This window comes from Octopus bimaculoides, chromosome 16 (genome assembly GCF_046866305.1).
Source record: "Octopus bimaculoides isolate indiv1 chromosome 16, ASM4686630v1, whole genome shotgun sequence".
Lineage (NCBI taxonomy): Eukaryota > Metazoa > Mollusca > Cephalopoda > Octopoda > Octopodidae > Octopus > Octopus bimaculoides.
In genome coordinates this window covers 49,082,884-49,097,883 of record NC_142943.1, presented here as the reverse complement: position 1 = coordinate 49,097,883, position 15,000 = coordinate 49,082,884, and the positions used below count along the sequence as shown (strand labels likewise).

Here is a 15,000-nt window from a genome sequence, read left to right as displayed (position 1 = left end):
TCCCAAAGACAAGCTTTTCACTTTAAGGCCAGAAGATGTTTCAGTCCTCAATAACTGCTGACACTCCACATGGCTCAAGTGAGGTCCACAATGGGGCACTGCACCCATATCTGGGACAGTGCCGCTACTATGCACACTAATATCCTGGCCTGCAACCAGAGAAGGGACACCAGGTTGATTGGTATTCCACCACTACCAGGCACAGTGCAGCAACTTCCTCACAGGCATGGTGTCTCCTCTCTGTCTTTTCTACCACTACTATGATGGCCTCTGCTCTTCTGAGTAAGCTGGCCTCATACATCCATCACTCAATCACTACCAACCCATTCATCTTTCCATCCCTTCTCACCCCTTTTGGCATTCAATCTTCCCCTGACAACATCCACTAACCACTCAACCCAATCCTTCTTCCCCACAACATAGATCCTCTGGAATCTCATTCCTGCAAACAGATTAAATGTAACATTAATGGCATCAAGCTCACCAATCATCCAATGGGTTATCTGACAAAGATATGACAGAACTATCAAAATTTGTGCTCACTGATGCTTTTCCTTTGCTTTTTGTAAACCTACATTATTGACTCAAAATCAGATTTCCTTCCATAATAATGCATGGTCCTATCAACCAGTCAATCAATTATCTGAAACAGCTGTAATGATAAGACTTAATTTCATCATGTAATTTGTATATGTGGCTTTCATACAAATACATTCCTTGCACCTATTATTGTTAGTCTATCTTTCTACTTACAAACACACACACACACACACATACACCTTTTATCTTTTACTTGCTTCAGTCATTAGACTGCAGCCATGCTGGAGCACCACCATGAAGAATGTTGAGTCGAATGAATCAATCTCAAAACTTGTTTACTTTTTTTAAGCCTGGCACTTATTTTGTCAGTGTATTTTGCCGAACTGCTAAGTTACAGAGATGTAAGCACACCAACACCAGTTGTCAAGCAGCAGTGGGGGACAAACACAGACACAAAGACACACACTCAAAGATATATACAACAAGCCTCTTTCAGTTTCCATCAACCAAATCCATTCACAAGGGTTTGGTTGGCCCGAGGCAATAGTAGAAGATACTTGCCCAAGGTGTCACACAGTGGGACTGAACCCAGAAGCATGTGATTGGGAAGCAAGCTTCTTTCCATACAGCCTAGTGTGTGTGTGTTTGTATGTACTCGGAAAATGTATAAGATATCAGCTTGTATTCTATAAAATGGCATTTTGAATCTTTGCGCAGGATTTTCATCAGCTCATTTGGGGGTTAAGTGTAATTATCATTTTCTCCCTGCAGAACTTAATACTAAAATGTTTAAAAGTTTATAGTTTAATTGAAGAATGCATACGTTAGGAGCATTTTGTGTTCAAATCACTTCGTTTTTTCAAGTTGACAAACAAATTCAAACACAACCCAAGGAAGCTTTTACATATTTTAACAAGGAAAAGCTTATTTACATTTGATCCCAAAGCTGTAGATAAGTATCTTGAAGAAAACATTAACATCTACAAATATCCTCATTTAAAAGAGAGAGAGAGAGAGAGAGAGAGAGAGATGGGAGTGGGGTATGAGAGTGCATGAAGCTCATTTGGTCCCACCAGTCCAATATCACCATTCTCACCCACCCTGTCATAAAATTTAATGGGGAGGGGCAGCATGTCCGTCTCTACTCTCACCTTCCTCTCTAAATGACATTTGAAGAAGCTAACAAGAGCTTGCCCCACAAGGAAAAACTCTGTTCTGAAACCATTCAGCTGCATCTATCATACGACTTGCTTCATCATAGCCACCAAAGAGAGGAAGATCACCCACGATAGAAGGTCAGGAGGTTGATCTTTTCAATGGACAGAAACTGTCAAACAGACCCATCCGGCAAGTGATAAACATAAACCCCAGAAACCAGAAATATATAACAATTGAATGAGTGCAGAATTTGAACTCAGAATGGTAAGTGTCAGAGAAAATATACAGCAAGGCAGGTGGATAAATAGGAGACATTACTTGTTCTTAATTTATTGGCCTCTGAAAGGATGAAAGGCAAAGTCGACCTCGGCAGAATTTGAACTCAAAACATAAAGGTAGACGAAATACCGCTAAGCATTTTGCCCGGCGTGCTAACGATTCTGCCAGCTCGTTACCTTAATAACAACAACAACAACAACTAAACAAACATCACCGAGACTACATCATTATTATCATCATCATTTAAGATGCTAGCATGGCAGCTGGACAAGTAGAAATATTTTGGATATGGTCAGACTACTACCACTACTACCATCACTTCAAGGACTAGTACTACTACTACTACTACTACTACTACAGTTGTAGTAGTAACACCACCACCATCATCATTATCACTACAATAACCAACAGCATCAACAATCAACAGCAGTGTTCATAGTAGTAGCAGTAGTAGTGGTGGTGGTGGTGCTGCTGCTGCTGCTGACGGCATTGTTGTTGTTGTTGTTGGTGGTGGTGGTGGTAGTAGTAGTAGTAGTAGTAGTGGCAATGGAGATGGTGGGGGAAGTAGTAGTGATGGTGGTAGTGGTAGTGGTGGTGGTGGTGGCGGCAGCAGTAGTAGTAGTTGTGGTGAAGGTGGTAGTTGTGGTGAAGGTGGTAGTTGTGTTGGTGGTGGTGGTGGTGGTGGTGGTGGTAATGTTGATGGTGGTAGTCATAGTGATGGTGGTATCATCCAAAACTAGAAGAAAAAGTAAGGAAGAAGAATAGGAAAGTGGCGGGGGGGGGGGGGAGAAGCAAACAGGAAAAGCAGGAACAGCATGAAGAATGAAGAATGAAGAATGAAGAATGAAGAAAAACAAGGAAATAGGAAGAATGAGAGAAGAACAAGAACAACAACAACAACAGCAGCACAAAGAAAAACAAAGAAGGAAACAAAAATAATACATTTTCTTGTGAAGAAGGGGAAATGTGTGTGTGTGTGTGTGTGCGTGTGTATGTGTATGTGCATGTACGTGTGCGTGCATGTATGTGTGTGTATGTATGTGCATGTGTGTCTATGCATGTATCTGCATGTGTGTGTGTATGTATGTGCATGTGTGTGTCTGTGCGTGTATCTCCTTGTGTGCGTGTGTGTGTGTGCATGTATGTGTGTGTGTATGTGCATGTGTGCATGTGTTATACATTGAGTGTGCATGTGTGTGTGTGTGTGTGTATGTAGATATTGAGACTGATTCATATTTATACATATATTAAGCATAATGTGTGTATGTATATATCTTTCTTTCTATACGTATAAGAGAGAGAGAGAGAGAGGGGTAGAGAGAGAAAAAGAGACAAGTATATATATATATATTCTTTTACTTGTCACCTGACTGCAGCCATGCTGGAGCACCACCTTTTAGTCAAACAAATTGACTCCCAGGACTTATTCTTTGTAAGCCCAGTACTTATTCTATTGGTCTCTTTTACCAAACCATTAAGTTACAGGGATAGAAACACACCATCATCGGTTGTCAAGTGATGGTGGGGGGACAAACACAGACACACAGATACGTATACACACACACACACACACACACATATGTATGTATATATATATATATATATATATATATATATATATATATATATAGGACTGGCTTCTTTCAGTTTCCGTCTACTGAATCTACTCACAAGGCTTTGGTTAGCCCGAGGCTATAGTAGAAGACACTTGCGCCATTTAGTTGGGCTGAACCCGGAACCATGCGCTTGAGAAGCAAGCTTCTTACCACACAGCCACACCTGCGCCTGCATATATAAGTGTGTGTGTATAAGTGCATACACAAACACACATACATGGGATAACAAACATCATCATTTTATGTCCATGTTCCATGCTGGCACGTGTTGAATGTGGGTGTGCACGTGTGTGTGTGCATGCGTGTGTGTAAGCATGTGTGTGTGTGTGAGTCTGTGTGTGTGTATGTGCGCGTGTGTGTGAGCATGTGTGTGTGTGTGTCTGAGTGTATTCACACATGCATATACAGGTATCATCATCATCATCATCATCATCATCATCATCATCATCACCATCATTTAACGTCCCTGTTCCCTGCTGGCATGGGTTGTGTGCACATATATGCCTGTACGTGCGTGTTTATAAATCTTTATTATGCACGCAGATATGTTTGTACTGAGTGTGTGCGTGTTTGCGTGCATGTGTGTGTTTATTGGGTGGGGGGGGGGGGAGGGGGCTATAAGCGGTCCTTGTTTACACAAAGGAACAGAATCCTTGCTGCTCACGTTTGTTAATTATCTGAATAAATAAATCCATAATCTATATAGCTGGCAGTTGAGTGAGTCAGGAGAACTCTTGAAGGTCTATATACCAAAGGGAGATAATCGAATTACTGCAACTAAACTCTAAACATACGGACAAGCAGATGACATGGTCAGAAGTCAAACAGCATTATTGGTTGTCATTTGACCCCCAGATGAACCCTAATCGAGTAAACTTATGATGAAAAGTATTCCATCCATGGCAATCTCATCTGGGTTTTTTTTTTTTTTTTGGAGGGTGGTTTGACATAATAGGCACAGGTGTGGCTGTGTGGTAAGAAGCTTGTTTCCCAACTACATGTTCTGTATTCAGACCCACACTGTGGCAACATGGACTGTGGCAACATGGACTGATGAAGTTAGGAGGGTATATCAGCCGAAACGTTGTGTTAACAACAAACAAGATGAGGACATATATCCGTCAAATGTAAATAATGTAAATAATGTACATGGTTCCTCTTCTCTTAAATATAGAATTGTAGAAGCAATGACAGTTCAAAACTTGGGTATGCTTGCTGTAGTGAATTCATGTTCTTTCATGGGTTTGGGCAATGATTAATATCCTCCTATTACAGATCCGTTTCAAACAGAGTCACTCAGTCACCACTACCACTACCACTTCACCAGAGTAAGACTCAATACAAATAAGTAGGAATCACAACTAAAACAGTAATATTAACATTGAAGAAAACAAATCAAAGTGTTAAAAAATTACCCAAGAATTTGTAAAAAAAAAAAAAGATTTTTAAAGGCCAAAAAAAAACAAACAAACAAAAAAAGCCAGAATTTAGATTTAGCTTTGACTAAAAGTTTGTTCTGATATCATAGAAAATAAACTTTTATCTCAATTAAAGATCAATTAGCTTCAATAGATATTGATTTCAAAAGAAGAGTCTTAATTTGTTAAAGATGGTAGAGTTTTTTTTTGTTTTTTTTTTGGTTTTTCTTTTTTTTTTTTTGGTGTTCTCTTTTACCTTTCTTTAATCAGTTTAAATGTAATTTACTTTGATAGATTTATATTCAATTTTCCAGCAATTTACGAAAAATGTCATGATGTCACTTCGTGATTGCTGTTTTTGGTTAGTTTTGTTTGTTTGATTGTTTTTATTGTTTTTGTTTTTTTGTTTCTTTTCAGAAAAAACAAAAATCATAAAGCTATTTTATCTTTCTTATTAGACTTTATTCAAAGTCTTCTGGAAATCAATTCCTGAAATAAAACTGAACTTACAAACAGTCTGGCTACAATTTATAAATGAGTAAGGCTACATGTAATGGGAAGCTTCTCTCACCTCGTTACAGAAACAAGTCAGCTATTGGACCCAAACTACTCTTTAAAAAAAAGTTAGGGATTTTCTGATGCCACATAAAAAGCACTGGGACTGGTGCCATGTAAAAAGCACTGGTGCTGGTGCCAGGTGAAAAGAACTGGTGCTGGTGCTTGGAAACAGATGAGAGTTGACGACAGGGAGGGCAACTGACCATAGAAATTCTGTCTGGCCTATGTAAGCATGGGATAGTGGATATCAAATGACGATGACAATGGTGATGGTGATGGTGATGATGATGATGATGATGATGATGATGAAGATGAAGTTGATGATGGTGACGACGATGATGCTAACAGCTAAGTTGTATATAGATTTATCAAACATGGGGCTCTAACATTATCTAAAAATTCAATATATATGTTATCTTATTATAATTTCTATGACTTCTTATTTGTATTACCACTAGGTATTTACATCTTGCTGTTGATTTCAATGACTGAATACCATTTGTTTTATAAACTGTATGTATTCATATATATACTAATACAAAATGAAACGAAATGAAACAAGAATATATATATATATATATATATAGACACACACACACATACAATTAAGATAAACCAATTACCGTTATCATACATTTTTCTAAGAATGGTGGAATTAGTGAAATCTTTAAAACAAAGGACAAAATCTTTTGCAGTATTTGTTTCGGCTTTTTATATTCTACATTCAAATCCAAATCCACCGTGGCTGCTGTATGGTAAGAAGTTTGCTTTTCAATCACTTGGTTCCAAGTTCAGTCCTACTGTGTGGCACCTTAAGCTGCATAAAAACCTTGTGAGTGAATTTAGTAGATGGAAACTGAAAGAAACCTGCTGTATAGATATATGTATGTGTGTGTGTGTGCATGGGGTGAGGTGCAGTGGGGGGTTAGCTTTGTGTGTCTGTTTGTCTCCCCCCCCCCAACCACCACTGCTCGACAACCAGTGTTGGTGTGTTTATGTCCCCATGACTTAGCAGTTCAGCAAAAATGAACCAATAGAATAAGTACCAGGGTTAAAACCATATATAAATACTAGGGTCGATTCATTTACCTAAAAATATTCTTCAAGGCAGGGCCCCAGCATGGCCGCAGTCTAATGACTGAAACAAGTAAAAGATTGTCAACTTTGCTTTTCATCCTGTCTGCCTGTCTGCCTGTCTGCCTGCCTGCCTGCCAGCCAGTTTGTCTGCCTGCCTGTCTGTCTATCTGTCTGTTTGTCTGTCTGTCTGCCTGTCTGGTTGGGTGACTTGCCCAGACCAATTCACTCTCCCATAACAAATGTCCCAATATTCCACCTCAGTCTTTCCAAAAGTTGATTGATATATGCTCTCTTCTTGTATATGTGTGTGCGTGTGTATTTATTTCTCTGCTTGTCACCAGCACCCCTTGACAACTGGTGCTGGTTTGTTTACATCCCTGTAATTTAGCAATTCAGTAAAAGAGACCAGTAGAATAAGTAGAAGATTTACAAAAAGAAAAGTGCTGGGTGTGGGCGGAGGGGGTGTAATTCGTTTGACTAAACCCTTCAACGTGGTGCCCCAGCATGGCCATAATCTAATGACTGAAGGATAAAATATAAAAGAAAAAGTTAGACACAACAATTACAGATATAAAAAATAAAAAAGATCAGTAAAAAGGTAAAAAGAAACAAAAACAAAAAAAATTATTAATGTAAATAATATTAAACATAAAACACAACAGTTGGAGATAGAAGAGACAAATACAGATTTACTGATGCAACTCAAACCACATCGAGATAAAATAATATTGTTAAAATAGCAGAAACAAATTATTGTATGTAACTCAAGAAGATACATTGGTCAGGCGAACTGTAGTGTTATTTGTAACGCAGTCAACCGGTAAGCAATAGATACATGATTTAAGTCCCCTGTCAGTAGACTTGATTCTCTTTTCTGTTTCATATTAATGCCTGTGATGTCTAACTATAAATATTTCTAAGAGACAAGCAGTGAAAATCAGATTAGAGTCATTCTATGAACATATATATGTACAGAGAGAGGTCGTAAGAAAACTGTGGCCAAGAGAATTAATTATTCAACTGCAAATCCTGATCAAATTTTACCTTCTTCTGATAGAAACTTTTTATTAAAGCAAATGTCGCCTATTGCATTTATAATACGTAGCTCTTGCTTTGTTCATTCTTGTGTGGATTGGTTAGGTCTGCAGCACAACAACCACAGGAACGGATGATCCACCTCTGTCCCACGTTCCCCATAAAGAATTACAACTATACACAAGTGAAGTAGTGTTCTATGTATTATAACATGTGTAACAGGTAGCAAAGGGTTTCACGGATGGCTGCACTAACTGACATTGGCAATCAGATGATTCGCAAAAGAAAAAAAAAAAGAAAGAAAAAAAGAAGAAAGAAGAAGAGGAAAAAGAGGAAGCCATTTAGACAAAATGAAAAATATGGAGAGAGAGAGAGAGAGAGAGAAAAGGAGGAAGAGTTGTGTGCATGTGTGTAACAAGCGGCAATAAAAGAGATGCAAGAAGTGATAAAAGCAAATTAATCTACCAACGGAGAGAAATACGTGAGCATATGCGTGTGTATGTGTACACAGATATATATATATATATATATATATATATATATATATATATATATATATATGTATGTATGTATATATATATATATATATATATATATGCTTAAACATACATATATATATATACACACACACACATAATACATACATATATGTCAGAAGCACCTTTATCACTGTTATTATTATTATTATTATTATTATTATTATTATTATTATTATTATTATTATTATTATTATTATTAAGGCAGCAAAAGCTGACAGCATCGTTAGCACGCTGGGTGAAATGCTTAACAGCATTTCCTCTGCCACTATGTTCTGAGTTCAAATTCCGTTGAGGTCAAATTTTGCCTTTCATCCTCTCAGGGTCGATAAACTGAGTACCAGCGAAACACTGGGGCCCGATATAACAAGCTAACCCCCTCCCCACAAATTTCAGGCTTTGTGCCTATAATAGAAAACATTATTTACATTATTTACAGTATTTACATTTGACAGGTATTTGTCTGCATCTTGTTTGTTGTTAACACAATGTTTCAGCTGTCTTGGGGAAAGAAGAATATACATATATATTCTTTTATTTTTCTTTTACTTATTACAATCATTTGAGTGTGGCCATGCTGGAGCACCGCCTTTTATTCTTTGTAAGCCCAGTACTTATTCTATCGGTCTCTTTTGCTGAACTGTTAAGTTACGGGTATGTAAACACACCACCATCAGTTGTTAAGCAATGGTGGGGGAACACACACACACACACAAATATATATATAATGGGTTTCTTTCAGTTTCCATCTACCAGATCCACTTACAAGGCTTTGGTTGGCCTGAGGCTATAGTAGAAGACACTTGCCCAAAGTGTCACGTAGTGGGACTGAACCCAGAACCATGTGGTTGGCAAGCAAGCCACTTACCACACAGCCACTCCTGCACCTATATATATATATATATATATATATATATATATATATATATATATATATATATATTTATATATATATATTTATTTATATATATATGTATGTATATAATATATATATACACACATACACACATACATACATGCTTGCATGCATAAATGCATATGTATATGGAGAGGAATATTTGATTCTTGAAATTATCTTTCATTCTCATTTGGAGTTGGTGCCAATTGCTCCCAAGCGATTCTTCTATCATCTCCGAAAGCAGAGATGATTTCGAGAAATCAAAGAATTTATCCCATATGGAACTTTAATATATTCCTATCTGTCTTTGTTGATCAAATCAGCCACTGGCCACTTTGAGTTATGTCTCTTAACACATTTTTTGTTTCATGTATATAGACACAGGCATGGCTGGGTTGTAAGAAGTTTGCTTCCCAGTCACATGGTTCTGGGTTCAGCCCCACTGTGTGGCACCTTGGCCAAGTGTCTTATAACACACACACACACATTTATCCAAAGGCTTTGATTCGATATCTATTTACATGCCATTATTTTATAGCTTTATTTGCTTCAAGATTCACCATTCCTTGAAGTATTGTTTCATGTTCACGAGGTTTGTAAATTCCTATGATTGACACCAAAAACACAATTCTTATGGATAAGAATAACATTTTAAAAATCAATAATGAAATTCAAAGAATTACTTTGGTCCAATAGTAGAACAACTGTCATGTCTACAGGAGACGTGGGTTCAAATCCCATGTGGAGACTTCAGATTTATCTTTCCCAAATAATTCAAATTTATTTATACATTATTATTATTACCACTTTTATAATACTGGGTAAATTTAAAATTTTGAACTTTTTTTTGAAATTTTTTTTCCTCTATGTTTTTGATGATGGCGATTCCGAATATGCAAGAAACCACGTTTTCAAAATATTAAATTCAATAAGCATATAGATATGTGTATAAAGAGAGAGAGAGAGAGAGAGAGAGAGATGGATGGATGGATATGAATGTCTTCCTGGGGCTAAAAACAACAGTAACACTGACTTCTCCAGGACCACCACATTTAGTTGACAAATATATTTTATGAATAAACAGATAGAGATAAATAGATAGACAGACAAATAAATAAATGGATGAAGAAGTTCAAAATTTAAAATTGGAGTGGGGTGTGAAATTTAAGCCCTTTATAACATTAATTATTAAACATTAATGTTTGTTTCTCATAGAATGGTGTATATTTAATTTACATTCAATTATTATTTACAATTATTTAAGGCAAACACAAGTAAAATGCAAATTCTTTTCACTTTAATGTTTTTGTCTTATTTAATTTCGATTTGCCTATGTTCGTTACTCCACTACAAACACTTTAAAGTAAACAATATCAAAATTTTAAGGTGGGGGCATATTTGTAATCTCTGATATCTAAAACATAGGAATACAAAAAGAAATTTTTCGAAAATATACATTTTTCAAAGAGAGGTGCAATTCTGCATTAGCCCCATTTTATCAACCCTGAAAGGAAGAAAAGCTGACCTCGATGGAATTTGAACTCAGAGTGTAAAGATGGACGAAATGCTTCTCAGCATTTCACCCAGCAAGCTAACAATTCTGCCAGTTTGCTGCCTTATGATTTGTAAATATTGTTACAATATTTACAGTATATCGTAGTAGTAATATATTCTTTTTTAATCTAGGCACAAGGCCCGAAATTTTGGGGGAGGGGGCCAGTCGATTAGATTGACTCCAGTATGCAACTGGTACTTAATTTATCAACTCCAACAGGGTGAAAGACAAAGTCGACCTCGGCAGAATTTGAACTCAGAACATAAAGACAGACGAAATGCCGCTAAGCATTTCACCCAGCATGCTAATGTTTCTGCCAGCTCGACGCCTTTTAGTAGCAATATATTATTATCACTTCTATATGTCTTGGATGTGACATTAAGCTGCAATGGCGAGGTTCCAGTTTAGGAGTTCTGGAGTTGTGAAGAGCATGGGGTTAACCCCTTCATTATCATTACTCCCAGGCCCATTCTCAGCCAGGACAGTAGTCCCTGTCAGGATCTCATTTATAGGTTAACCCATTCGATACCAACCCAGCTGAAACTGCCTCTGGCTCTGAGTGCAATTTCTTGTTTTTATATGTTTTGAATTAAAATCTTCCACCAAACCTTAGTCACAATTTATGTTCCTAAGACTAGCTTAACGATAACTAAGTTATTTTACTAAGTTCTTTATTATATTTAAAATTAATTGAAAGAAACACAGAGCATCTCAAAATAAACACGGTAACGAAAGGGTTAGAATATATAATAGAGAAATAATTCTTAACCCTTTTGATACCAACCCACCTGAAACCACTTCTGGCTCTGTAGGACAAATGTCTTGATTTCATAAGTTTTGAATTAAAATCTTCCACCAAACATTAGTCACGATTTATGTTTCTAACACTAACTTAACGATAACTAAGTTATTTTACTAAATTCTTTGTTATATTTAAAATTAATTGAAAGAAACACAGAGTATCTCAACAGAATTATGGTAACAAAAGGGTTCAAATATATAATAGAGAAACAATTCTTAACCCTTTTGATACTAACCCACCTGAAACCGCCTCTGGCTCTATAGTACAAATGTCTTGTTTTCATAAGTTTTGAAATAAAATCTTCCACTAAACCTTAGTCACAATTTGTGTTCCTAACACCAGCTTAACGATAACTAAGTTCTTTTACTAAATTCCTTTGTTATATTTAAAGTAATTGAAAGAAACACAGAGCATCTCAACGGAATTATAGTAACAAAAGGGTAAAACAGATTTTTGTAAGGGTAGACTGCGCTCCTTAGCTGCAGTGAAAGCAATCAATGCAGAACAAGAAAAATTCCAAAATTAATACCCTCTTCGAGTATGCCCCAAGCCAGCACAGAAGAGAGTATGGCTAATGAGACTAACACGAGGTATGTCCAATAATAATAATATATGGAAGTAACAATTTCATGTTGGTGTGCATCGTGTGGCAAGCAGAGATAGCAGGAAATGATGATGATGGTGATTATAATGATGATGGTGGTGGTGGTGGTGGTGGTGGTGGTGATGATGATGATGATTATGATTATGATGTTGGTGATGATGATGATGATGATTACTATTATTAGAATAGAGATTCACCATATCTGAAAAGAATTATTTCACATTCTCAAAATTTCTAAATGCTTGTGGCATCAACAATGTATGATTGTGTGCACATGTGTGTGTGTGTGTGTGTGTGTGTGTGTGTGTGTGTGCGTGTGCATAGATATGTGTGATTGCACCATCATGCACAAATACAGCTGCTTCTACTTCTCTGTCTACTGTGAAAGTTCACTGAAGATTAAGGTCTAAATTCCTGATGGACACTAACGTTAAACTGCGATTGAAAATAACTACAGTCGTTAGATACACTTTCACACACACACATACACCTGCATGTGTCCCTGTATGTGAAAACATATTTACACACATACACACATATATGTGTATGTATGCATGAATGTAACATGTGTGTGTATTTGTGTATGCACATATCTATGTATACATACATGCACATATGTATGTATGTGTGCATGCTTGCATGTAAGTGTGTGCGTGTGTGCGCGAATGTATGTGTATATGTGCATATGTGTGTATGTGTGTGTATGTAAGTATGTTTGTACATACACTACTGATAGAGCGACACAGCATAAAAAAATAAACTTCAGTGTACCAAAGTATAACTAGATGCTTAAAACACATATTGATTATAGATTTACTGCGAAATTAAACCATAGTAGTGGTGGTAGTGGTGGCGGTGGCAGTGGTGCATGTATGGGGTAGAGGGTTATACACCAAGATCTTGTCAGCACAACGAAGTTATATCGAACATGTTGCAGTTTCAAACTTCATTAAGTTCTTGTCAAGGTTCATTTAACTTCAGTAACTGCACTGTACTGTCTTTATATATATATATATAAAATACACATATATATATAAAATACATATATATATATTCATATATATACACACACACTCACACACCTACTTATATATATATATATATATATATATATATATATATATATATACACACACACATATATATACATATGATACATATGTGTGTGTATAAATATTCGTACATTCACATGTACAAATATTACATGTATGTGTGTGCGTGTATGTATATATATATATATATATATAAAAACATATATTTATATGTGTGTGTCTGCATATATAGGTGTATATGGATGAGTGTTCCAGTTGTTTGATCAAATGAAATACCTACACAGTGAATTGTTATTCAGGTGGTTGTGTATTCCATAGACACTGATACCATTAATGTAATCTTAGAGATTGATACAGTTTGAGACAGCTTCTACCCCACCTCCTTGAATTACACGTGCAGTATATCTAACAAACTTCCATACAATTTTTGCCAACCCAATTTCCTCTCTCTCTCTCTCTCTTTGTTGGATAACCATGTGACTCCTCTATAGCAAGAAACCTCTTTCTGCCTCTCTGTTTCTCTCTGTCACACTCTAATCTTTCATCATCTGACACAAGATCACCTCCTCTAATGCCCCCTCCCCTCTCAAAATTCCTTGTCTTGTAAATTACTTGGTGACTCTGCCAGTGCTGGTGCCACATAAAAGATATCTAGTCCACACTGTGAAATGGAAGGGCATTTGGATGGGCAGCAAGGTGTAAAAACCATGCCAAAACTGACCTTGCTTGTGCTGGTGACATGTAAAAAGCACTCAATCCACTCTGTGGAGTGGTTGGTGTTTGGAAGAGCATCCAGCCATAAAAACCATGCTAAAACAGACACAGTAGCCTGGTGTAGTCTTCTACCTGGCCGGCTCTTGTCAAACCATCCAACCCATGCCAGCATGGAAAACAGATGTTAAACAATGATGGTGATGATGATGAAAGCATAGATGACCTAAGACCAGTAAAAAACACTTAGCAAAGAAGTCACACAATAGGGTCAAATCTGGGACCTTATCTTGATCTCTCAGCCATGTCTGCATCCATGTGTATATCTTTGACTTCACACATGCATAGATGAACGCTACTGAAGAAACCCTCATTATTCAACAGGGGGCTAAGGTGGCTGCAACAATGTGTTACGGAGTGCAGAGAACAAAATGAGCCAGGTTAGAAATCATGTCGTTCCCTGCAGCTATCTCCATCCCTAGTTATCTTGACCTGGCCGACTTCCTAGAGAGTAGCCATGAAAGATATGCAGGGATATACATATGGAAGATCTAGCTCCCAACTTTAGAACTGAAAGCTATATCAACCACCTAACTGGATGACACTGCAGAGTACCAAAGATCTCATCTTTTTCCACCTAAAATAAGGACCCAATATCATAACAGCTTGAGTTTCTTGAAGATGGTCACAGATGAAAGGGTGAGGTTGATAGCATGCATCTCTTCTTCACTTTAACCCTTAAATGGTGGACTTCATCAACTGATGCTTCATTATAGACCAATAGACATTATCATTTGATGTCTCAGAATCCTTATATGGATATGGCCATCATCAAAGGAAAGTGAAAGTGACACTGTTTGATAATGAGACTGTAAATATAACTGTGCAAGTGAGCAAGAATTATCATAGTCTTCGGACTTATTTATGAGGGTGACACACATTTACAACTATCACATGTTGTCAACGCAAGGAAACCATAACATACACGCACTTTATTTAATATACACAATTAAAAAAAAGTTACCAATAGTTTCATGCTTTAAGGTACATTAAATTGGCAGGTTCATATAATATGCCATGAGCCGAGCCTGAAAGATTGTTTGGAGATACATGGCATATTATATGAACCTGCCAATCTAATATACTTTAAAGCATGAAACT

The 15,000-nt window shown here is 36.8% G+C and overlaps 1 protein-coding gene across 5 annotated transcripts in view; it reads right to left on the bottom strand.

Moving 5' to 3' along the window:
* The window catches only part of LOC106884137 (alanyl-tRNA editing protein Aarsd1), a 426,316-nt gene that overhangs the window by 135,491 nt on the left and 275,825 nt on the right, over positions 1–15,000 (bottom strand). For 2 of the 5 annotated variants that reach the window (XM_089364772.1, XM_089364770.1), the window contains one exon: positions 8,705–8,814. The exons of the other annotated variants lie outside the window; for them this stretch is intronic. The gene's annotated coding sequence lies outside the window, so the exon portion shown is untranslated. The remainder of the gene's footprint in view (positions 1–8,704; positions 8,815–15,000) is intronic. 5 annotated transcript variants of the gene reach the window in all.